This window comes from Triturus cristatus, chromosome 6 (genome assembly GCF_964204655.1).
Source record: "Triturus cristatus chromosome 6, aTriCri1.1, whole genome shotgun sequence".
Classification (NCBI taxonomy): domain Eukaryota; kingdom Metazoa; phylum Chordata; class Amphibia; order Caudata; family Salamandridae; genus Triturus; species Triturus cristatus.
Window position 1 is genome coordinate 1,630,031,734 of NC_140589.1, and position 24,498 is coordinate 1,630,056,231.

General features: G+C 43.4%; 1 protein-coding gene across 1 annotated transcript in view; it reads right to left on the reverse strand.

Moving 5' to 3' along the window:
* Window positions 1-24,498, reverse strand: part of CAMKMT (calmodulin-lysine N-methyltransferase) — a 1,482,081-nt gene that overhangs the window by 650,247 nt on the left and 807,336 nt on the right. The window lies entirely within an intron of this gene.

The following is a 24,498-nucleotide window of genomic DNA, read 5'->3' on the forward strand; positions in this document are numbered from 1 at the left end:
TGCAAATTCCACCACAACCACCACCATCTGTTTCCCTGCCCGCCTCAGTGCTGGTAGGGAAACAGATCAAAAGTCCACTTCCAGTAGCTGGGAGCAGACTTGGTGTTTGCTCCCGCACGGCGGGAAATAAAATAATGCTCCTGTCAAGCGACAGCAAACACAGGCTTCCCTGCCAATGCTGGTGCGGGCAAGGAAATTGCTATGTCCCAGGGGTGGGCTCCCCGGGACAAAGTCAGTGAGCCAGCCTGGAGGATGGGGTTCCAGGGGCCATTAATGGTTCAGGGAGTGTGGCCGCACGGCCCCCCTCACTTAAAGATATTAACCCTAGGGTGGGCTACCCAGGGCCTTTAATGGCACAGTGAGGCAACCTCCTTGTGTTAAATTTCTCCCGAAAGGTGGGTTCCCCGGGGCCCTTAGAGGTTCAGGGATGGGGGCCTTGCGTCCCCTCCCCTTTATGAATACAGACCCAGGAGTGGGCTCCCTGGGGCATAAACAAAGGAAATGCAGCACGGCTGCCTTATTTTTTTATCCTGTGGGAATCCCATGGGGTTGCAGCCGTTTTTTCTGATTTATTTTGTTTTTTGGCTTTGGGGGGGGGGTCCCTCTGAGTCTCCCCCATGGGTCCTAGGAGTTTAGGGTATCCTTACCCTGCCTCCTTCTACTATTTTTCCTTTTTAATTTAGGACAAACTACTAAGTACCCAACTCCTGTAATAGCTGCCAGCAACATGAGAAAGTGTTAGATACTCACTACCGTGGGAGAGCGAGATGGCCCAAGGGAAATAAATCTCCCTGGGCCAATCAGAACGATCTATTTTTTTAATTGGTGCTCCCATGAGAGTCCCTAAAAACTCTCGCAGACCCAACTGTCCACATATACAATTATTTTTCAACCATAATTTCTCAAAAAATACTTTACAAATTTACACCAAAAAGCACAATCTGTGGGCCAAGATCTAGTTTCCTGCCAAATTTGGTGTAATTCAATTTAGAAGTTTTTGCTGTACCCTTGTCTAAAGAAGCCTATGGTAAATGCATGGGGATTTTGCATTTTGGGACCCCACTTTTTCTCGGCCTCTGCTTAATGGATCAACTTTAAATGAACAAACTAATCAAAATTTAGCACCTTTTTGGAGAGTTTTGTGGAGATTCGTAAAACGGTGCCAAAGTTATCAGCAACACAAAAACGCTTTTCTTATGTAGCAGCTGACTTCACTACAACTACCTAGTGGAGACCTCTATATATATTCCACAAAAAACAAAACACCTCAAAGGTTAGAGTGACATTATAATTGGGTATGGCATTTATATCGTAAAAACATTCATAAATTCACTGAAAAAGACAAAGTTTAAAGTGATGTTATAGATAGGGAAATATGTCAATTAATACATAACATTTTAAATTTTTTTTAAAACACTGAAATTCACCATTAATATGTCAGTTAAAAGGTAACATTTAAAAAAAATTACAAAACTACTATAATTCACCATTATAGTTTACTGAGCTAATTTAAACTTGTGCCCGCACTATGGTCTGCTTATGAACTCACAGATTGCATCACTTATGACATGTTCAATAACATCATTAATGACATCACTTATAACATCTCAAACAACATCATTGATGATGACTATAGGCATGGTGGGGACACACAGCCTAGCTAGCTGTGTAAACTATTACTGGTAAATTTCCATGTTTTAAAACATTTTTAACTGACATTTTTACCTACCTATAACATACTTTTTAAACTTTGGTTTTTCAAGTAATTGTTTAATGGATAGATATTACCACCATACCCAACTTTAAAGTCACTTTTTTCAGTTAATTTATAGGGTTTTTCTTAAAGCAAATTAAGATCTTATTACCATACCCAATCTATCACGAACACCCACCCCATATTTTTTTTAAATGACGCATTTTCCTGGTCACTCAGGACTCTCACTGGATCGTGGCAACACCAGAGGGTCCCTCTCGGACCTCACCCTTAAGGGCTAGGTGGTCCGGGTATCCCTATTCTGCACCCTATGTCCTTTATGAAAACATTTGCAGGACACAGGGACCAGTTCCTCGAGCCCTGTAGTGGTGACCACAACAATTCTGTTCAAGCTGCGACCTGCCAATCAGATTAATCATTCGAAACCACCCCCTCAGCAAATCAGAATGCTTTCATTTTTTATGTCTAGGCCAACTGTCAAAATATCTATGCATTTATTTTGAACATTAATTTCTCAAAGATTACTGAATGAATTTAAACCAAATCAGAAAATGCATACTTTGGGTGAATATATAGCTTTCTGCCCAGTTTGGCATAATTTCATTTAGCCAGTTTGGCTGTAGCACTGTCTAAAATTCGCTATGAAATTTCATGGGGAAATTGCATTTTGGGCTTCCTCTTTTTCTCAGCCCCCGCTTGATGGATCACCCCGGGTAAAGATCAAGGAGGAGCTGATGTGGAGGAACTTTTTTGGGAAAGGTTTTGTGAAGTTTTGCCAAATGGCACCAAAGATATCGGCAAAACAAATAATGTTCTTTCTATGAAAAGTCTGACCAAACTATAACTACAGAGTGGTAAATGTAATATTTATATTTATCTACCAAAATTTAATTATTTGAAAATTAGAAGCTGTTAAGCAACTGAGAAGATGGGAAGGCTTTGTAAACAGAAATAGGAGGGGAATGCTTATGCAGTCGTCGCTCTCTCTATAACTATTTTAGCCCCTTTAAAAATACATTATGTCTCAAATTACTAACATCCCCTTCGTCCTCTGCTGGTTTCATGCCTTCATGCCTACGTTAACATCTCTATACAAATTAATTTCAGCCTGCTCCTCAGGAAGGGATTTAACTACAACAGCTCCTACTTCAACAAAATAGCGTTTAGGAGTGCCACACTTTCATCTTGAATACAAAATGTTAACACTCTAGCATTTCATTGGAAACATAACTAAGAGACTGCGGCTGGATTTGGAAGGGCCTCAGCCTCTTTCATTCTGCTATGTTATGTTAATTTGATTTGTAGCGCGCACAGATACTCGAGAGCGTCCCGGTACGGAACAAAGAGGGGCAAACATCTGAGATTTCTGGAAAGAAATATGTTTTTAAGTTCTTCTTGTAAATCAGCGGGTCCTGAATGTTCCGGAGGGCGAAAGGGAGAGCATTCCATGCAGCAGCAGCTTTCCGAGCTAGAGAGCTGCCTCCAACCCTCTGACATTTAAAGCGGGGGACCTGGGCGAGGCGCTGGGACATGGAACGCAGATGTCACGCTGGAGTGTAGAAAGAGAAGCGTTTTTGCAGATAGATGGAGCCACGCCCATGAAAAACGCGATAGGCCGTAACTAAAGATTTAAACTTGACCCGTTCGGCTATAGGAAGCCAGTGCAGAGAGCGCAGGTGGGGTCTCATGCTAGTCCTAGCGGGAATCTCCAGAAGAAGTCTGGCTGCTGCATTTTGGACTACCTGGAGTTTTTTTAACAGATAGGCCAGGATGCCCACATAAAGGTCATTGGCGTAGTCCAGCCAGGACAGAATAAGGGCACATAAAGGCCAAAGCAGGTCCCGGCAAATTTCCTAATCTGTGTAGAAAAGGAAAGATTCTCCTCAAACCACACCCCCAGGTTCTTGGTGGACTTCCCTGTAGAAGTGGGGATAAGGAACTCAGGAGGCCAAAGAGCTTCTCTAAAATTGGAAGGAAACTTTCCATGTAGGAGAATCTCTGATTTATCTTCGTTGCACTTGAGTTGTTCGGCAGCTAGCCAACTAAAAATGGAAGACAGACAGTATTGAGCAGAGGAAACAGAGTCCACATTCTTATCCCAAGTGAAAAGAAGCTGGGTGTCATCCGTGTAGGCCATGACCTTAGCCCCAAGCTCCTCTGCCAGGTACACCAAAGGTGTGACATAAATGTTGAAAAGAAGGGTGCTAAGGGAGGACCCCTGTGGGACTCCTGTGGTTACTGCCTGGGAAGAAGAAGACGGTGGAAGCCATATCTGCTGAGCCCGTCCTTCCAAGAAGGACCTGAGCCAGCCCTAAACAGCACCCGACACACCGATCATGGTTAGACGCGAGAGGAGGAGAGAGGAGGAGAGAGTGGGGGACAGTGTCGAACGCCGCCGACAGGTCGAGCAAAATTAATGCTGCCTTCCTGCCGGCATCCAGACACTCCCGAATTGCCTCCGAAACCTCCACCAGGGCAGACTCTGTACTGTGGCAGGCTCTGAACCTTGACTGGGCTGGATGCAGCAGGCCCTCTCTCTCAACAAACTCCGTGAGTTGTTTGTTCACCACCTTCTCGCACACCTTGGCCAAGCCGGGTAGAAGGGAGATGGGCCGTAATTCACTGTGCTAAGTGGGGCGATCGACGGCTTTTTTAAAAGAGGCAGAATCTTGGCCTGCTTCCAGGCCTCTGGAACATAGGCAACCTGAAGAGACATATTGATGATACCATTAACTTCATTATTAATGGTCTCAGCAACTCCTGCCAACATTCTGGCCAGACAGGGGTCCGAAGGAGATCCGGACTTCAGACCCATAAGAATTTTAAGGGACTCAGAGAGAGGTCCACAGGCCTAAAGGCATGCAGAGGGTGATCGGGATCAGTAAGTGATGACATCAAAGCTGCCCCAATGCCTTTGTCGCAGGAGGAGAAGGCCGCCTGAATGGAAAGGATTTTATCCCTGAAGAAATTGGAGAGGCTCCGCACCAGCTGTCTGTGGATGGAGGCTCCCTAGAGCGGCAGGTGAAGTAAAACTCTGTACAATTGAAAACATTTATTTGGCATTGTTTTTGGCCAAGTCAATACGAGTTGCGTAGAATAGCCTTTTGGCCTGAGTTATAGCCCCATAATAGGACAATATTTGCTGCGACGCCAAGCACGCTCGAGGATCATGCATTCATGCCGCTCCCAGAGACAAAGATCTGAGTGAGCAGGAGGTGACACCTCCGCCCACACAGGATGGCTAGTGATTAGACTGCTGCGGCGGTGAGCCTCAAGGCTTCACTGGCGCCACTGGACAAAGGAAGTTGTCCCCCACTCGAGGATAAATCCTCCCCCAGGCTCCAAACACTGTTTTTCATGGCAGGCAGGAAATTAGCTATGCAGGAGGCAACCACCTCCACAAGGCCGACCACACATCTAGGGTGTTGCAGTTGAGGTGGATTGTTTTGGCCATCTTGAAATTAGGCTAGAGATCAGGTTCTGACTAGTTTTAGTGATCTACGCCCACAGAATGTCATCACTACTGGGGTGGGTTAGCCACAGGACTAGATGCCCATTGGCTACTAGTCTTCACACCAGCTAACATCCCCTAAATCCAGGATTTAAGTGGCCCTCCAGACACCAAAACCATAGATTCAACGTGATATCAAGAAGAGACCTGTGTCCAGGACAAGGCTGAACTTCACGAAGATAGGTGCAAAGCTTTGCACCTGGGGCAGCCACCCTGCACCAGCTGGATTGCGACTTGACCAAGGCAAGAGACTGGTTCCACAGGGAAGACAAACCCCTCTGTAAACCCCAGACTTCACAAGAACTCCAGTGGGATAGAAGAACAAGTCCCCTGCAGTCGGCACAAGCCGCTAAGTTCACAACCTCAAGGTCCTGCTCCCGGAGCCGCCCGGCGTGGCCGCTCAAAGTTCTTGGACAGGTGGCTTCTGGGAAATGTAGTCCTGACTGTCAGCAAGGTTCAGCTTCCTACGACGTTGCCCTGGTCCTTTGGATAAAGATTTCCTCAACCGGAGAGCTTGCAGGTATCCAGGCTTGTTGGTGGTCAGTCTGCCTACAACCTGCTTTACACAACGCTTCAAGAGAAGAGATTCACCTGCACGAACAACCAGCCACCCCTGTGGCTCCATCATAAAGATCTTGCATTTGTTTTTACCCTCTCTTGGCACGCCTGCCAGCTCCTCTGACCACGGTTCCGGTTCAGCACCACGGACACCCACGAGCACCTCTGCACCTGAAACCCTCGAGTCAGGTAGATCGGATCTGCCTGGAGACTTCTGGTCTAGGGCCAGCTCCTTGTTTAACTTCAAAAGGTTTTTGCTCAACTCGCCACGCAAGTACCTTTTTGCTAAGGTAATCAGTTCAACACAGCAAGTCTGATTGCCAGCTCCGTTTGACAGATCACGTGCACCTCTGCACCCCGCTCCTGAGCCAGGTAAAATTGCGCGAGCTGTCGTGAACTGGTCTACGGACTCACCAGACCTTAACTCCGAGTGGGTTTCATTTAACTCACTCTCTAAGTAACCGGTGCATAGATGTGTTTTTCCAATTGACCCACAATGTTAATGTTTTCAAATTGCAGAGTACTGATTTATTTAATGCTTTAAAATTGATAACTCCAGTTATACTGTATGTATTCATTTCATTTTGGTGTCTGAAAATATATAACAATCAGAGCTATTTTTATGAATTAGTGTCGGATTTCTCTCGAGTCGTGTCAATTACTTATCGTCCATGTTGGTGATGTGAAATGCTTAACACATGTTCCTCTAAGTAGTCTGTCTGCTCTTCGCCACTTTACCAGGACGGAGAGGTGTACTGAGAGAGTACCCTGGGGCTACTTTTGTGTATTGTGCTAGTATTACATGCTTTTTGGGGTTTTTTTGGGAGAAGAGCAAAGGAACCCTCAAGGTGATTAAGGACCTTGGGTGAAAGTTATGTATGCAAACAGCGGTCCTTAAATAAGTAAGATGCAATAGGATAAATATAGATTGGAATCAATGCTATATTCAGAATGTCCAGCCGGACAAACAATTTAATATTGTAATAAATCAATGAACAAATATGAAAACAAAATTCTCGTGGGACACAATCCTTTATCCCGTACGGAACATGACAATTACAAAACACACAAGGACATTTCAGACAAGACAGTTATAGCTTGTAAAGTATTGGTTGTGTCAAGCTTAGAAAAAACAGTCAATGCACTTTTTTACACAATGGATTAATGTGCAAGCTGTTTTGTATGGGTCGTCGACGTTTCGATCTTTTCAAGGTGATAGTAGGATCATCATCAGGACAATGATTAGTGTATGCCTGATTTAAGAGAAATTGCCTGTGGAAAAAACGGGGTTGGAAGGAAAAAGATTGGGAGGGGTAAAGGGGTAAAAGGACAGAATTAGGGCGGCCTGATAGTGATGGACCAGTACATACATGATCACAATTTGTCCAATTAAAACCAAACGTGATGTGAACATGATTGGCATTCAAGCACACTGTGTCTGTGACCAGGTGTCTAACTCGCAATTAGTGAGACTGTATCTAGTGGCAAGGCAGAAAGATCAACCGGATTCTAAGGTGGGACATAAGCGGTGTTTGAATGCAAAGGGCCAATGCGTGGAAGTGAGATAGGACCCTTATTTGAACCACGCAGTGATGTAAGGTTAACCACGAAGTGGATGCACCAAATAAGGATAGAATCAGCCGTGTAGCGAATAGACAGTGCAAATACAGAAGTCACACAACATCTACCGAAATCAATTAAACGCTACGGTATGAGCACATCCCTCAAAATTAGCGCAAAATCACAATAGAGAGGCGAGTACAAGAGACCAATAAACAATTCACATGGACGACAGATTAAGAGTGGTGAAAGGACAAGTGTAAACTGAGCGTGGCTCACCTTGACAAGCTAATTAGAATCTCGAATCAAATGCAACGCGCGTTCCGTATCAAGGGTCTACATGTAGACCGAGTGTTGAAATGTAGATACACTAGGGAAGAAGTATAATTAAAATGAAAACCTGCTGAAGTCGGCCCTACTATGGAAAAACCATAGTTGTGGCTGAGTGGGTGTCATAGTAACTACAAGAGTGATTATAATCAAAGAGCTCACCTTTAGCAATTAATAGCTGTTCGTGAGTCAATAATATCTCAGCAGAGTAACCAGGAGTCAGCCAATGAAAGACAGATCTCCGGCGGCGTGATAATACACTGGAATAATAATAACGAGCCAATATTGGTATCGCGCCAGCATCATCACAACCAAAAGGTTTAAAAGCTTAACAACGCGAGAGAGGGTGCCTGCGCTTAGCGATTTCCTGCAGTGTCCTCAAGGGTGCTTTGCCGAGTGACAGTGCGTTCGCGCTGTGCTCACGGTTTTAACGCTCGTGACCCGAGACGTGCAACATGCGTCAAAAGGCGCCATCTTGGGTGAGTGGATAGAAAGGGACGATAGTCTAAGGAGGGGAGAGTAAAGCATGAAAGGACGATAGAGTGAAACGAGAGTTATCTACATTAATAAACACGTACATGGGGGCCAAGCAGTTCTATGTTAAAAGTTGGAGCATGATAACAACAATGTGAAACCAATAAAATTACCTAAAGTGGGAAAAAAATGGAAAAAGCACAAGTCTGTACATGTGAAGAGGGCTATGTAAATAACAGGAGGTGTAATGGGGAAATAATGCAAGATTTACATTACAACAGTGTGGTTTTTTCAAATTAGGTTAGTCCAGTCCTCATTACGATTCAAGCCATTTCTGATACTGATTGTGCGGATGATCATTCTTAATTCTTCTTTGTTGAGAATGTTAGCAATGTCTCCTCCTCTTGGTGGTTGTTTGATGACTTTGATTACAGTCCATTTGATGTCATCCTCTTTGTGCCCCATTTCAGTAAAGTGTTCGACAAGAGGGGCATTAGGAGTTTTACATCGCACTCTGCTCCTGTGTTGTCCGATTCGTAACTTCACCTTTTGTGTGGTCTGGCCAATGTAAATTTTATTACATGGACATAAAATCAAGTAAATGACATTGCAGGTATTGCAGTTGGAAAAGGAATTCAGAATAATGGAAACATTGTTGAATATAAAATCTTTCCCTTCCATACAGATCACTACTGCAGACTACCAACGAATCCCACAAAAGAACTACAGACACTAATTTTTTACTACTGAGGCCAAATTAGAGGGCTTTCTCAGCCAGAAAGAATACCTCTTTCTGAATGTAAAATCCCCACGCACCCCAGTTATATACACTCTGCCAAAGGTCCATAAAAACCAGACCAACCCCCCCAGGACGACCCATAGTCTCTGGATGTGGTTCAATTTTAGAACCATTGGGCCAATACATTGCCCACTTCATTAAGGATTTCGTACCGTTGACCCATTGCTATGTTAGGGACAGCATGGCCATGATTAACCTGATTGAACACCACCCATTTGATCACGTCCCCACCCTGTCCCCACACTATTTATTATCCAATTACTGGAACTATGTCTGACTAGGAATTTTTTCTATTTTGAGAATGAGTACTATCAGCAAGTGAAGGGCACTTCAATGGGCGCTGTCTTTGCCCCCAATCTAGTGATTCTTTTCATGGATCACCTAGAGATGACCTCCATCCTTTCAACCACCAATCCATTCCTTACCGGCGTCACTTTGTGGCGCTGTTACATAGATGAAATTTTTTTGATATGGCATCACAATGAAGAAACACTCTACCAATTCTCACACTGGCTCAACAACAACTGCTCTGGTCTTAACTTCACAAGTACACATGACAGATCACAGATTCCATTCCTTGATCTAACTATCTACTACTCTAATGAGGAGTTACTTACAAAACTATACAGAAAAAGTACTGAGAGAAACCCTTTACTCAGATACGAGAGTCACCATCCACGAGCACTCAGGGACTCCTTACCATACTCGCAATTTCTACGCATCAGGCGTAATTGCTTCTTGAAGGAAGATTATTTCTCTGAAGCTTCCACCCTGACCAGAAAGCTTAGAGCACGTGGTTATCCAAAAAGGCTAGTACGGAATGCACAGAAACAGGCTTGGTATTGCCCAAGGGAAGTTCGTCTTTCTCCTAAACAGAAAACCAACACCAACCGTAGAGTTTGTGTCACCACTTTCTCCCCTGCCTCGAACTCTATCCGCAAGTCCATCTTGAAACACTGGCCCATCGTGAATGCTGGTAACCTCACAATAGAGCGGCCACTTTTCGCATTTCGAAAAAGCCGGAATCTAAAGGACCACCTAGTACGACTGCTTTACCATCCTCTAGACCCGCCACGACCCTTGATGCCCATTGGGGCTTAGAGCCCCTAATTGGACATGCCAAATGTGGTAATTGCAATGTTTGTGGAACAACCATGGAAGGGAAAGATTTTATATTCAACAATGTTGCTATTGATCTAAATTCCTTTTCCAACTGCAATACCTGCAATGTTATTTACTTGATTTTATGTCCATGCAATAACATTTACATTGGCCAGACCACACAAAAGGTGAAGTTACGGATCGGACAACACAGGAGCAGAGTGCGATGTAAAACTCCTAATGCCCCTCTTGTTGAACACTACTGAAATGGGGCACAAAGAGGATGATATCAAATGGACTGTGATCAAAGTCATCAAACAACCACCAAGTGGAGGAGACATTGCCAAAATTCTCAACAAAGAAGAATTAAGAATGATCATCCGAACAAACAGTATCAGAAATGGCTTGAATCGTAATGAGGACTGGACTAACCTAATTTGAAAAAAACACACAGTTGTAATGTAAATCTTGCATTATTTCCCATTACACCTCCTGTTATTTACATAGCCCTCTTCACATGTACAGTCTTGTGTTTTTTCAATTTTTTCCCACTTTATGTAATTTTATTGGTTTCACATTGTTGTTATCATGCTCCAACTTTTAACAAAGAACTGTGTGGCTCCCCCATGTACGTGTTTATTAATGTAGATAACTCTCGTTTCACTCTACCGTCCTTTCATGCTTTACTCTCCCCTCCTTAGTCTATCGTCCCTTTCTATCCACTCACCCAAGATGGCGCCTTTTGACACACGTTGCACGTCTCGAGTCACGAGCGTTAAAACCGTGAGCACAGCTCGAACGCACTGTCACTCGGCAAAGCACCCCTGAAGACACTGCAGGAAATCGGTAAGCGCAGGCACCCTCTCTCGCGTTGTTAAGCTTTTAAACCTTTTGGTTGTAATGATTCTGGCGCCATACCAATATTAGCTTTTTGGTTTTATTCCAGTGTATTATCACGCCGCCGGAGATCTGTCTTTCATTGGCTGACTCCTGGTTACTCTGCTTAGATACTATTGACTCACGAACGGCTATTAACTGCTAAAGGTGAGCGCTTTGATTCTAATCACTCTTGTAGTTACCAAGACACCCACTCAGCCACAACTTTAGTTTTTCCATAGTAGGACCGACTCCAGCAGGTTTTCATTTTAATTATACTTCTTCCCTAGTGTATCTACACTTCAACACTCGGTCTACACGTAGACCCTTGATACGGAACGCGCGTTGCATTTGACTCGAGATTCTAATTAGCTTGTCAAGGTGAGCCACGCTCAGTTTACACTTGTCCTTTCACCACTCTTAATCTGTCGTCCATGTGAATTGTTTATTGGTCTCTTGTACTCGCCTCTCAATTGTGATTTTGCGCTAATTTTGAGGGATGTGCTCATACCGTAGCGGTTAATTGATTTCGGTAAACGTTGTGTGACTTCTGTATTTGCACTGTCTATTCGCTACACAGCTGATTCTATCCTTATTCGGTGAATCCACTTCGTGGTTAACATTACATCACTGCGTGGTTCAAATAAGGGTCCAATCTCACTTCCACACATTGGCCCTTTGCATTCAAACACCGCTTACGTCCCACCTTAGAATCCGGTTGATCTTTCTGCCTTGCCACTAGATACAGTCTCACTAATTGCGAGTTACACGCCTGGTCACAGACACAGCGTGCTTGAATGCCAATCACGTTCACATCACGTTTGGTTTTAATTGGACAAATTGTGATCATGTATGTACTGGTCCATCAATCTCAGGCCACCCTAATTCTGTCATTTTACCCCTTTACTCCTCCCAATCTTTTTTCCTCCCACCCCCGTTTTTTTCCACAGGCAATTTCTCTTAAATCAGGCATGCACTAATCATTGTCCTGATGATGATCCTACTATCACTTTGAAAGGATCGAAACGTCGTCAACCCATACAAAACAGCTTGCACATTAATCCATTGTGTAAAAAAGTGCATTGACTGTTTTTTCTAAGCTTGACACAACCGATACTTTACAAGCTATAACTGTCTTGCCTGAAATGTCCTTGTGTGTTTTGTAATTGTCATGTTCCCTATGGGATACAGGATTGTGTCCCACAAGAATTTTGTTTTCATATTTGTTCATTGATTTATTACAATATTAAATCGTTTGTCCGGCTGGACATTCTTAACGTAGCATTGATTCCAATCTATATTTATCCTATTGTCATCTTACTTGTTTAAGGACCGCTGTTTGCATACATAAGTATTACATGGAAAGGCACCCCTGCCATACCACATAATACTTTCACCTTGCAACAGGCATGTGGCAGGATCTGGGCCTGCTGCATCTGCCAATTCTCAACTAAAATTCTGGCTTAGTAGAAGGTAACCACAAAGGAATGTGCACTGCTGACTAGGGACAGAAATGCCCCCGGTCAGCGTTGCATACCTCTACCTGTATTGCATGGCACATGCATGTTAGCCAATGGAGTATTCCACTCAATAACAGGTCTAGTCTTCAATTAAAAGCAGGCGCACACTCAACAGAATATACATGCTTAGGCCCTTTAAGGCCTGTATATGTTAGTGAGCTTCCTGAGCCACGCTCATGAAGAGAAAGGAGGTCTGCTGACAGTGGCAGGACCATCAACTCCATCGTCATGGGAGTCAATGGAGATTAGAGAAGTGGTCATGTACCCGCTGATTTGATAAGTTTAAAAAAGCGGGCATGCCAAGGACAGGACAGGCGCTGCAGTCATGATCTTGCCTGCTTTCATGGCTCAACAATGACTCTTCAGGGCTCCTTTTGTCTGGACAAGTGAACATCCATTCTAGGCTTCTTTTAACCCAAAATTCTCACATTTTACTCACTTTAAATCTAAAAAATGTTTCTCTGTTTTCTCGGGCATAGCACCAAGCTGCATGTGTCTTTTTCATGAGCAGAACTTCATACTAAGATAACTGTTCATTTAGTCCTGCCGGACAATGTCCTATTTCTGATGTCTCCCATCATGCTCACTGGGGCTGTCATTGTGGATCTCGTGTTAAATATCACCTTCTAGGTAGCCTTTACTGAGAGAAAGTAGCTCCCCTGCCGAGAAGTAGATACTCCAATCACTGCAATGAAGGGTTTTCTCCTTCCTCCATTTGTCACTGATAAATCCCTGGAGTGTTGTCACTTACTGTCAAGCAGATTTGTGGAAAGTTTTCTTTCAGACAACTTATTGCTTCATGCTCGCATTCAGAAAAACATGAAACGTGGCAGCCTTCAGCTGCAAAAAATGGGTGCTTCAGCTGCGTCTGTTTCTCTGAACCTATCGTGTCTGTCCGTTCAACAATATGCATGTCCTGCAAATACTGGCAGATTTCACGTGGCACTTTTGAAACCTTGGTGAACATAAGCTTGATTAAAAGGTGAGGAAGCATTCTGGTCCTAAGCTCTTAAAGACTACAGACTTCCTTAGCCTATCCCCAGTGCAGGAGACCAGTGCTTGAGGCAGATTATGCTCTCTCCCTGTGCTCATGTGCCTGCAGAGGCATTAATTAGCAAAGACATTCATGTCTCTTGAGATAATAGGTTTCACAAAGCAGAAGTCCTTACCTTGGCAGATTTTACTGCGGAGACTTGATAGCTGTGAGGCCTGCCAGGCAGTCAGGCCTGTGAGGAAGCAGTCAGGACAACCTTGAGGGAGGCGCGCTCTATTTGTGGTACCAACACATGACAGTCTGCAGAAGGAAGCATTTCATGGACAAGCCTCACACTACCTGCCTGTCCGCGGGCCAGATTCCCAAATGGCTATGGAGAAAAGCCAGAAATGTACTCCTGTGGGATTATTCTTACTTGAAGCAACTCTTTGAACATCATTCAATCAAATTCAACCTAAAAAGCAACTGGTAGCACCCGTGGAATTCTCAAACCTTCTGGGAGCTCTTTGACTTATCATTCATTCCTTTAGTTCTGAATGCACAACTCAGTTTATGAATTCACTTGTACTTCTCATTATGTTTAATTAAGGGATCTTTTGGAGCAATGTTGTGTTTAGCGAAGATCCACTTTCTCCCAATAGATTGTAGGAAAAAGGTGGTACATGCAATGGTCACATCATAATTAGATTATGCTAAAAGTCTGTATTTAGGCCTCCCTGCATACCTGATCAGGAAACTGCAGATTATCCAAAATGTGGCTGCGAGGCTGATTAGAAATGTGCCACTTCGTCATCACATCTCCCCCCATCTACGAAGCCTGCATTGGCTGCCAGTAAGGAAAAGAATAGAATTTAAGGCTCTGACCTTAGCCTACAGAGCACTGGGGGAACATGGTCCAAAGTACCTGAAACGAGAATACAGAAATATTCCCAGACCAGGGTCCTAAGATCCAACCATCAGGAACTGCTGGTAACCTCACGATTCAAAAAATCCAGAATTGGCGGGCGCTCGTTTTCGTTAAAAACGGCTGCCTTATGGAACGTTATGCCTGTACACATCAGGAAGGCCAAGACAGAAAGACTATATAGGAAAACACTGAAAACGTGACTGTTTAACCTACCCTGAATCCCTTCATCTGGCCTTAATCCTCGCTACTTTTGCCGTTACTAGCGCCGGGACACCCCCGTCATTTTATATAAATGGTAATAATAACAATAGGGATGAAAATATTGACTATATTGATTGCATACTGATCGAGTCATTTCAATTGTGATCGTAATTCCCCGATGAAGCGCACACCGTGAAATGCACTGGGATATGTAGGAGTATTTAATGGACACATAAATTAATTATTATATTAAAGGTTGAACAAGTGAAAGAGAAACAAAAGAAATCAAGAGAGCGTATGAATGTTCAATAAAATAGGATTGATCTAAGAAGTATGAGTGAATTAATAAGAGTTGAAGAAATTGCACGGTATTGTGTTAGACTGCATTGTGAGTTTCCCGGTTTGCACTATGTTCAAACAATACACAGTATTATTTGATTTAATTCAACCAAAATGCTAAGAAGATAAAGACCAGCAGAGCTCACAGCAACACTGACCTTCTGGGCAACAGCTTTGAGAACTAACACAAAGTAATCCAGGCCCACCCCGTTTCAAAGTTGACCATAGGCCCTTGGATCTTGAAGGAAAAATGGAAAGCTGACAAAGTCCATGGAAGGGATATCCCTGTGATGCTATCTGATTAAAAAAGAGGTGAGATGAGTACTATGTCAACCCTATCCAGCTCAAGGGTATCTAGATTGCACTGTGCCAATTACTGCAAAGGTCTTTTCTGTAAAATTCTGCCTGGGCATTTTGTCCATGGCTTTTAGAGAAGGGGGAATCCAATGGTGCTTCCTCCGACGCTGGGGTGATTTTTGTCAGTCAATATTGTGTAAATCACAATTTTTGCATTTCATATATTTTTTGCAATTTGTGTTGCTTCAGTAGAAAATGTCTGAGACGAATGCCCAGTATATTGAGCAGGTAGCTTCCGTGACTTTTATTTAGGAGGGAAAAGCGTGCATACATTTTCATGCATATAATCACACAAGCATGGTAATTTTCATAAAGATTATATATGTGCACATGCCTTCTACTCCACATCTAACTCGAGTTATTGTGTCTGGAGTTACAGTAAGGAAGAAACTGCAGATTCTTCTCTTTTTTAGTCTGGTGTACTCCCACCAATGAAGCAAGTGGCTCATTCAATTGTTTAGAGGCCTTGGGACTATGGACTTGTCATGAGGCTTTACTTGGTTGCAGGTGCACAAGCGTCTAGAGCTAGAACAATGAGAAGAGCGATACCTTCAGTGATGAACGCAGCTCCTCCAATAAAACTGTTGACGTCGATGGCTGATGGACTTTAATACGAACTCGTGCTTTTTTACCAATCGCGAGGCGACTACATCTTTGGAGCGATAATACACTTTTCACATGACTACATTATTTTATTTTTATGGTAAATAAATTGTCTCCTTTAGATATGCATTTACGTTTATCTGTTTCTCCTCTTTTATTGCATAGACTTTTTACCCAAAATTCATACATATGTTTTGTTCTGGGTTTTATACCCGAAAAAAGAAAATTATTGATATTACTATCCAGGTGATACAAAAATAAATTATTGATGCGACTATCCAGGTGATACAAAAGGAAATTATTGATGCGACTATCCAGGTGATACAAAAGGAAATTATTGATATGACTTTCCAGGTGGTACAAATTAGTCAGGTACCTAGAAGCCCCTCACTGAGATGGAAATACTGCAAGAGCTGGGCAGAGAACCACACAAAGAGGACAGGGAGACCTTATCTTTGTGGAACTTAGAGTCTAGACTAAGTATAACAGAATATCTAAGAGCGAAACCTCTTGACAACTAAAGTAAGTCCTGACTCTTGGATCAAGATCTATTTTACTCAAAGCAAAAGTTCAGATTCAATATGCCTACATCTCTCAGAGGAATGGGAGCTTTATGAGCTTCTAAGAAAACACGGTATAATATCAGCAGGAAAATGGTGACAAAATCGCCCAATCCAGGATGGTTGGACACACATTAAATAACTGTAGAGGATGCATCTTACATGGGCAGCAGTGTGGAAACAGAATGACCAATGGGACAAACTGTTGATGGTGATAATACCATGCCCATTTGACACAACACTCATGGCTTCAAGCTAAACAGGACAAGCAATTTAAGGGCAGAGCCGATGGAAATGCCTATAAGAGCAGAAACAAGTAATGTTAGTATTATTGTGGTACACAGGAAAAGTGATCGTTAATAAATATCAATATATTTCTGATAAACTCTAGAAATGAAATGTGTGTAAATAACTTTGACACAATCAACAAGATATACAAACCATGGCCTTAAATCTCACACCTCTAAATACCGACAATCTTGTAGAGTCAATACAGATTTGCTAGTAATTTGTTTGTGAAACATCAGCACAACTCAACTTCAGAATGCTTGTTTTCGTCAAGGTGTTACACTGAAAAGGCGATGGAGGATGATGCCTTTGATAGTCTCACGCTGACTTTACTGAACATCATCGAGCAACTAGGCCCCGACTACAGCTACACAAAGGGTGAGTTACGAGTCAAGCAGGTTCCTACACTTAGGAAGAAATTCAAAATCATAAGTTTAATAGTCTAAAAGCAGTGGATGAAAGATGAACACTACACTATTAAGATTTATAATATCAAATGAGTTGCAATTTTCAAAACTATGAAAGGGGATCTATTGTAATCTTTTCAGAATAGAGGACCCAATTTATTTATATTTATATATTCCTGTTCGCAGATCTTGAGCAGGCTGCTGATCTTAGAACCATACCCCCTGAGGGCCATGAATAAAAATATTATAAATTTGAATACTCAAATAGACACCAAAATGACAAAAATCAGATGTAGAGAACTGGAGATATGATTTTTAAAAAGATTTAGGCATTTCTAGCGCTAGCTAACCACAGGTATTTGGTCGCACTAGACCCAGTCAAAGTCAAAAGTTAGGGCCAACCATGATAGCGCGCAAGTTGAATACAGGTACCAGGTTCATCCTGGTGGAAAGGTCAACTTCTGACCTAGTCATTTTTCTGGACCCCAGTTTTTTCAACTAGATCGTCGGCAGTTTGGGCTGCAGATTGGATCTGAAGAAGGGCTTGTCTGCTCGCTGAAGTGCAGGTCTCTGGGGACAGCCTCGGTTCCAGTTTGAGGATGTCAAGGTCCACAGTGGGAAAGTTCTGAGCCGGTGAAGTCCAATGTCTGCGGCCAGGAAGTCCACAATGGTGGTCAGATGCTCCTCAACGTCGGCTTCTGTGAAATCCCTCTACACTAAACTCCTTGAGTCTGACTGGCATTCAACACCAGCAGTCCAATGGTAGCTCCTGGTTATTTTTGGAAATAGTTTTTGAAATGTTTATAAGTGTAGGAGAAGAGTACACTCTAACACTGGCCAAGGGTCCAGGATCTTGTGGGCACCAGTCGAGGGTTGACTCAATCTCCCAGAAACCACCATCAGGGTCCAGGGCAAATCCAGTTGGAAGTGGTCAGCTGTGCTGTTGAAGTTGCAGGCCTCTTATAGCGTTTGTGCTCCCAGAGCTAAACAGGAGGCTAGCTAACTAACCCTTGGAGTACACTCTTCTGTCCTGGGTTCAAGTGGGAGTAGGTCCAACCCTCAGAGTCTCTCGCCACAGGTTACAGTAAGTGCAGTCTTCTTCCTGAAGTCCAAAGGGTTCAGCAGGTGCAGTCCATTCTTCTGTCTTCCTCAGGTCCAGCAGTGCTCTGAAAAAGGTACCCAGGGGTGCCACTTTTATGCCTGACACTAACGTTTAGGTGGAGGAAAGTTCCTGACCAATAGCCAAAATGTTACTTACCCACTTTGACATCATTTCCTGGGGGTTGTCCCTAAGCAATCCCACAATGTCCTGCTGTGCCAAAATCCAACATAGCAGAAACTTTCTTCCCCTGGTCAGAGCTCAGGACACACTCCTGAGGAGCGTCTAAGGAAAACAAGGAACTCCTCTGCAAATGAGTTTTGAAACAGCTCGTCCAACCCCTCCCAACACCCTGTCCTCCCCCCTTTGAATTGGTGCCACTCTGACTAACTGGCCAAATGAATGGGCAGGCCTAGGTGTAAGGTACATTTGCCTGTGACAAGGCATGTCCCTTGGAAGTTGTGCAGCTGGTGGGCACACACCCAGGCCATCTTTTTAGGAGGAAGTCACACCTTCTCCCAGCCAAGTGCCTTTTGTTCCCTTTCCTGGGAGCCATTCACACCCCCTTGCAGGGAGTCAGCAGGCTGCCAGGTGACAGCTGGGGATTAACTTTGAAAGGGCTACTAAAGGCTTTATGCAGGAAATACCAACTTTCGAAAAGTTCAATTTTCAAACAGTAATTTAAAATCTGACTCACCCATTAGATTGTATTTTAAATTTCTATTTGAAACCCTTGAACCATGGTTCTGGCTATTCCCAAACTGAAGCTATGCACTATAAGGTGTTATAATTAGTCTCAATGCTTTCCTATGGGAGAGCCAGCCTTGCCACAGTGTACAACAACTTTGGAGGTTTTTCAATGCAAGGACATGTAAACGAAAGTACAAGTGTCCTACTTTTTGAATACCAGGCATCCTGCCCTACAGGCATTTAGGCCTTAAGAGTAACTTCTAAGCATTAAAAAAGGAAGGTTTAGACCTGGCAAAAGGTTTTGTTTGCCAGGTCGAATCTGCAGTTTTAAAACTGCACACTCGTGCAGCAGGGGCAGGCCCAAAGACATGCTTTGTCCTGTCTCTTTAGTGGAGGCACGAGAGATGCTGAAGTTCACAACTGACATTTAACTTACAGGCCCTGGGTGCACAGGGTACCATACACTAGGGACTTATACGTAAGTTAAATATGTCAATCAAGGATTAGCCAAGTTACATGTTTTTAAGGGTCCGAGAACATACACTGGGCACTGGAGGTGAGCGCCCTGGTGTGCAGAGTCCTTACACCAGCAATAAAATACAGCAAAAAGTGTGTGGGGGGGGGGGGGGGGGGGGGGTGATCATTTTTATACACCCATCTATACACCAGGGCCTGAAAATTCCCTTCTTGTCAGGTTGAACTAGGGTCTTGAGGGACATGTAGGTTTCACAAAGTTGCAGCATTAAAGGTACAGCTTGATCTTTTTCATCAAACAAGTCAATATATTCTATTTTTTAAGTAGGAAAGAAAGGTTGCGGTGCTTCCCTTTAGGTCACAACTTGCGCTATTCATGTTCTACTTTTCACTGGGTTTCTCTTACTTTGCCAATGCCTGTTTTGTCACATGGTCACGTAGTCTGTAATCTTTAGGAAAGTCACACCATTTTTGCTTCAATCTTGGGAAATCAGAAATGAGCGCTCATCATTTTGACTGCTTTATATAAAACAAGCATTTACAATGCAACGGTTTCGGCATTGTTAAAGTTAGAGCTATTGGCATTGCTCATGGCATTATTTTTGTTTATGTTTTTGTTTTTAAAACATTAACCCCTTCCATGCTCATGACGGAACGATTCCGTCATGAGCATCGGCTGAGCTGTGCTCATGACGGAACCGTTCCGTCATGGCCCCGCCCGCGCTCGAACCCTTCAGCACCGCGGGGGAATCCGCGCAGCGCTGAAGGGGTTAAGGGCCATATGTAGGTAAATTACATTTACCGATTCTTAAATACCGAATTTTACCGATTCGGTATTTATGAATCGGTAAATGTAATGTAGGTAAAAAAATACCGAATCGGTAAGTGTCGGTATTTTAGAATCGGTATTTACCGATTCGGTAATGGTAACTTGTTTCCCATTGATTCCTATGGGCCAGGAGGCCCATAGGAATCATTGGGAAGCCAGTTACCATTACCGAATCGGTAAATATCGATTCGGTAATGGGGGAGCACAATCAAGGGTGGCAGGGTGTCACAGTGACACCCTGTTGCACCCCTGATTCCTGCATGTGTGCACATGTGGCACACATACATGCCCTAAGGGCATGTATGTCTGCCACATTGCACACTACTAAGGGCCAAATATTGCTTTTACTAAGACATTCGTCATTTACCACCAACTTTTAGTTGGTGGTAAATAACGAATCCACACTACACCCACACACTCCCCCTACATCTCATTTCAGGATTCGGTATTTACCGAATCGGTAAAATTACCGATTCGGTAATTTTACCGATTCGGTAAATTACCGAATCCTGAAATGATCCCCCTACATAGCAAAAGCCTAAATACCGGTCGGTAACGGTATATTTACCGAAAATCGGCCGTTACCGACCGGTATTAGGCTTCCTACATATGGCCCTTAACCCCTTGCGTGCGGGTTTATTTCTCCCGCTGTGCGGGAGAAATAAACGGCGTTCGGGAACACGACGGCTCCCGGCCGTCGTGCGTACACGCCCACCGTAATGCACGATGGCCGGGAGACATCGTGCGCACTCAAGGGGTTAAAGAAACGGCATTGTTTTTATTTTTAAGAGTTTTATCTAGCGTGAACTAGACCCAAGGCATTGGATATCAGAGCGCTTTACATGAGCACCAGTTTCGTTACAGATGAACACATTCATTATTATTATTTTTTTTTTTGTTAGGCACGGGGAGATTAAGTGATTTGCCCAGAATCACAGGATGTGCAGCTTGGTTGCCAAGACTCAAACCCAGTTTCCCAGGTCCGAGGTCGACCGCATTAAGCTACATAGCTCATAATGATAGCATCTAGCATATTACCAAAATGTTTGCACGATACGTAATTTGTATGTTATTGATGGCTGCGCAATGTTGTTTGTAAAGTGACTGTCTTCAAAAGATGTGATCGGTGTCATTTCTGCGGGAATGGTTGGTAAATAGATTTAATTTACAAAACAGTGAAGAAATGTGGCATTTAAGGCTAACGTCCTAGCGTAAAACAGGTGACTATTTTAAATTCGCTTGAAATATATTGCTTCTTTATCTGCAGTCTCGGACAGGTGCATGTCAAAGACTATAAACATTAAAAATCAACATTAAAAAATCGAAACGGCTTCATGAAGTTCACAACGGCTGTCTGCACTTTCCCCTTATCGGGGTGGTGAAACAAATCTGTCCTTCAAAGTGTCTGCTCGTGTGCGTTCGTGGTGGATTGAAGACAGCGTGAGGACGCACGTGAATGTATTCTCGCCTGAACCTCGGGTCACGGTTAGAAGTAGCGAACACGCTGCAAGGATCGCGCGGCTCAGGTGGGCGCGCGCCTCGTTCCCGTTCACAATTCAGTAGGTGACATTGGGGCCCCGATTAGTACCTCTGAAGCAGGCAGGCATAAAAACAATGTTTTCTTTTACTACTATTATTATTTCTACTAGAAGTAGTACTAATGTAATTATTTCTTTTCCTGCTGGTGATTTTGTGATTTTATGACTAACAAATGGTGCAATAAAGGGCAACAAACTAGTGGCAACGTTAATAATAATAACAATAATAATTAATATTATATTTAGAATAAAAAAGAAAAAGAGGACGAAAAGGACGTCTCAAATGAATATAAACCGTTGCAAAAAATCATGGGAATGAAAATGACAATAAAGAAAACAACATTAATAATAGTACGAATGTGTCTAAGAGTACCTAACTTGAATAAAATGGAAAACGATGTAAAAATAAAAGCTACCAAGTATTTATATTAATTTTGAAAATGGAGCGTCTGTAAAAAACGAATTTAAAGCGTGGCACCTACTCAACAGGACATTATTAACACATGGGGTGAACTGCGCCAGGTGAGCTCTGTGCTGGGAGTCTGTATCTAGTGAGCAGCTCCCCCCAGGTCAGAGACTCCAGCCAGTGTCTCCGGGGGCGGGGCATCTGAGGGAGGGCTGCACTGAGGTGAGCTCCGGCCGGAGCTGCGAAGGCGGAACGACCCCGGTGCCTCTCTGAGGGGGGCATCTCTGCTCTGAGGTTACTGCTTCAAAGGGTGTCTCTGTCTTTAGAGGGTGAGTGTTTCTGACACTGTGCGCGGCACTCAGTGCTTTAAATGGACGGGCACTTTTTAAATTTTGAGAGGGAGACTGCCTGCACTTCGTAAGAGGGGCACTTGCTTCCTATGAGCCATATAAACAACCGTTAGAAATAATATTCAACACAAACGCCCAATAGCCCGGGTAAAGATGCACACCACAGAGGTACTCCAAGCACCTATTTTAGGATTTCACCACACAGTCGAAGTAAGACTAGAGGCGTGGGTGCACGTATCCACGCCTCCTGTAAACCCAATGATCGCAACGAAACTGCAGAATCGCTGTTCAGACGGTGCCAGACGGGCAGCTGAAGCGGCTGAGCAGAAGCGGACACTGTATTTTCCTTCTCTAAGTAAGAAGGAAAAGACAGAGTCCTGTTACTTCTCTGCCGCCCGTCCTCGAACGCCAGGAAACGCCGAGCTTGAGGGGTGAGGAGGAGGCGAAAGAGTGGGGGGGGGGCAGCTGAAGCGGCAGAGCAGAAGCGGACACTGTATTTTTCTTCTAGTAAGAAGGAAAAGACAGAGTCCTGTTACTTCTCTGCCGCCTGTGAACCATGTGAAACGCAAGCAGGAACAACATTGCTACCTTAACGCTTTTACTCACCGGACATGAAACGCCGATCCAGCAGCAAGGAAGAGGCAACCCCACGTCCCGCTCCGACCGCGCAAAAAATGGACGAATCTTCCGGCGGTAAAAAAAAAAAACACGCCCACCACGTGTAAAAGGGGCGGAAAGGGGCGGGCTTCAAAAAAGCGAAAGAATCGAAAAAACACGCCCCCGAATCCGAAAAAGACAGGGCTTGTTTGGAGAGACAAAGCTCTTCTCCAATGGCTGACCAGCATTTAAATCTCACGAGCGAGACTGCGCAAGCGCAGCCTTCGCTAGCCGAGACCTAAAAAGTGCAAAACAGTTTTGTGGTAGAAGGGCCCTAGTCTTCTGAGCAATCCACGTTCAGGCTCTCCATAACAAAAAGTATACATTTGTACAAATTACCTTGTGGCATGCAAACATTTAAAATTGCAAGCATGAACAGCTGGTATGGAATAAACGCAAAATATATTATGTGAAAACGCGGATATATATTTGCATGTGCGCTTAAAAATGCAGGGCAGGATGGTAAAATGTCAGTTGGGTGGAAGCCCTCATCACTGCTCCTAAACAGCTATGCCAGTGACAGCCAACGAAGGAAACATTGAAGGAGGCGGGTGCACCTGGTTTGGTACAGACCACTACTGATGCTTACTTTTAATTTGACTGTTTCCTCGATGTAAAGACGTTTACCTTTTCTCATGCATAATTTATGGGAGGATTTATTTTTCCTATTTTGGGCATATAACCAACAATAACTACTAGATTAACCACTAGTCTTGGGTTCCAGAGTAGCATGCTACTCGCCGTAAAGAGCTTCAACGCCTCATCAGGTGTAGTAAGTGTTATATAAATTCAATTAAAATTATAAATATATGTAAATGCTCATGTGTGAGTGTTGCATACATATGCCCATAGCATAACATATTTATTTCACAGTGGCTCTTCTGTGCCACAGAAACAAGTGAACTATACACCCCTCTTCTTACTTGTAGATGATAAATATTATGCTATGACTCATATCTTTTAGTATTTATATATATGGTAGTGTATGGGCCAATTTCATTTCTTCTCCTGGGCCATAGCTTAAAGGGAAATAGGAAAATGTTAACACAAATATATTCATAAATAAATATTGAATTATATATATATAGTACATATAGTAGGAGTCCTACTTTGCTTTCAGTTGACCTACACATTGAAACATATCCAAAGAAATACAAATAAAATGAGAAACGTTTAGCAGTTTTTTAATTTTCATGTAATGGTCTTTAAAAACAGGTCAAAAGTTTGGGACGGATATCAAGTCGTTTCTGTTCCTTATCTGTGTGGTTGCATCGGACAAAGGCCACGTCCAAGGCTAGCCTATTAGATTGGGTGCACGTGGAAAGGTAATTGTTAAACTCTGTCAGGGCTCACAGC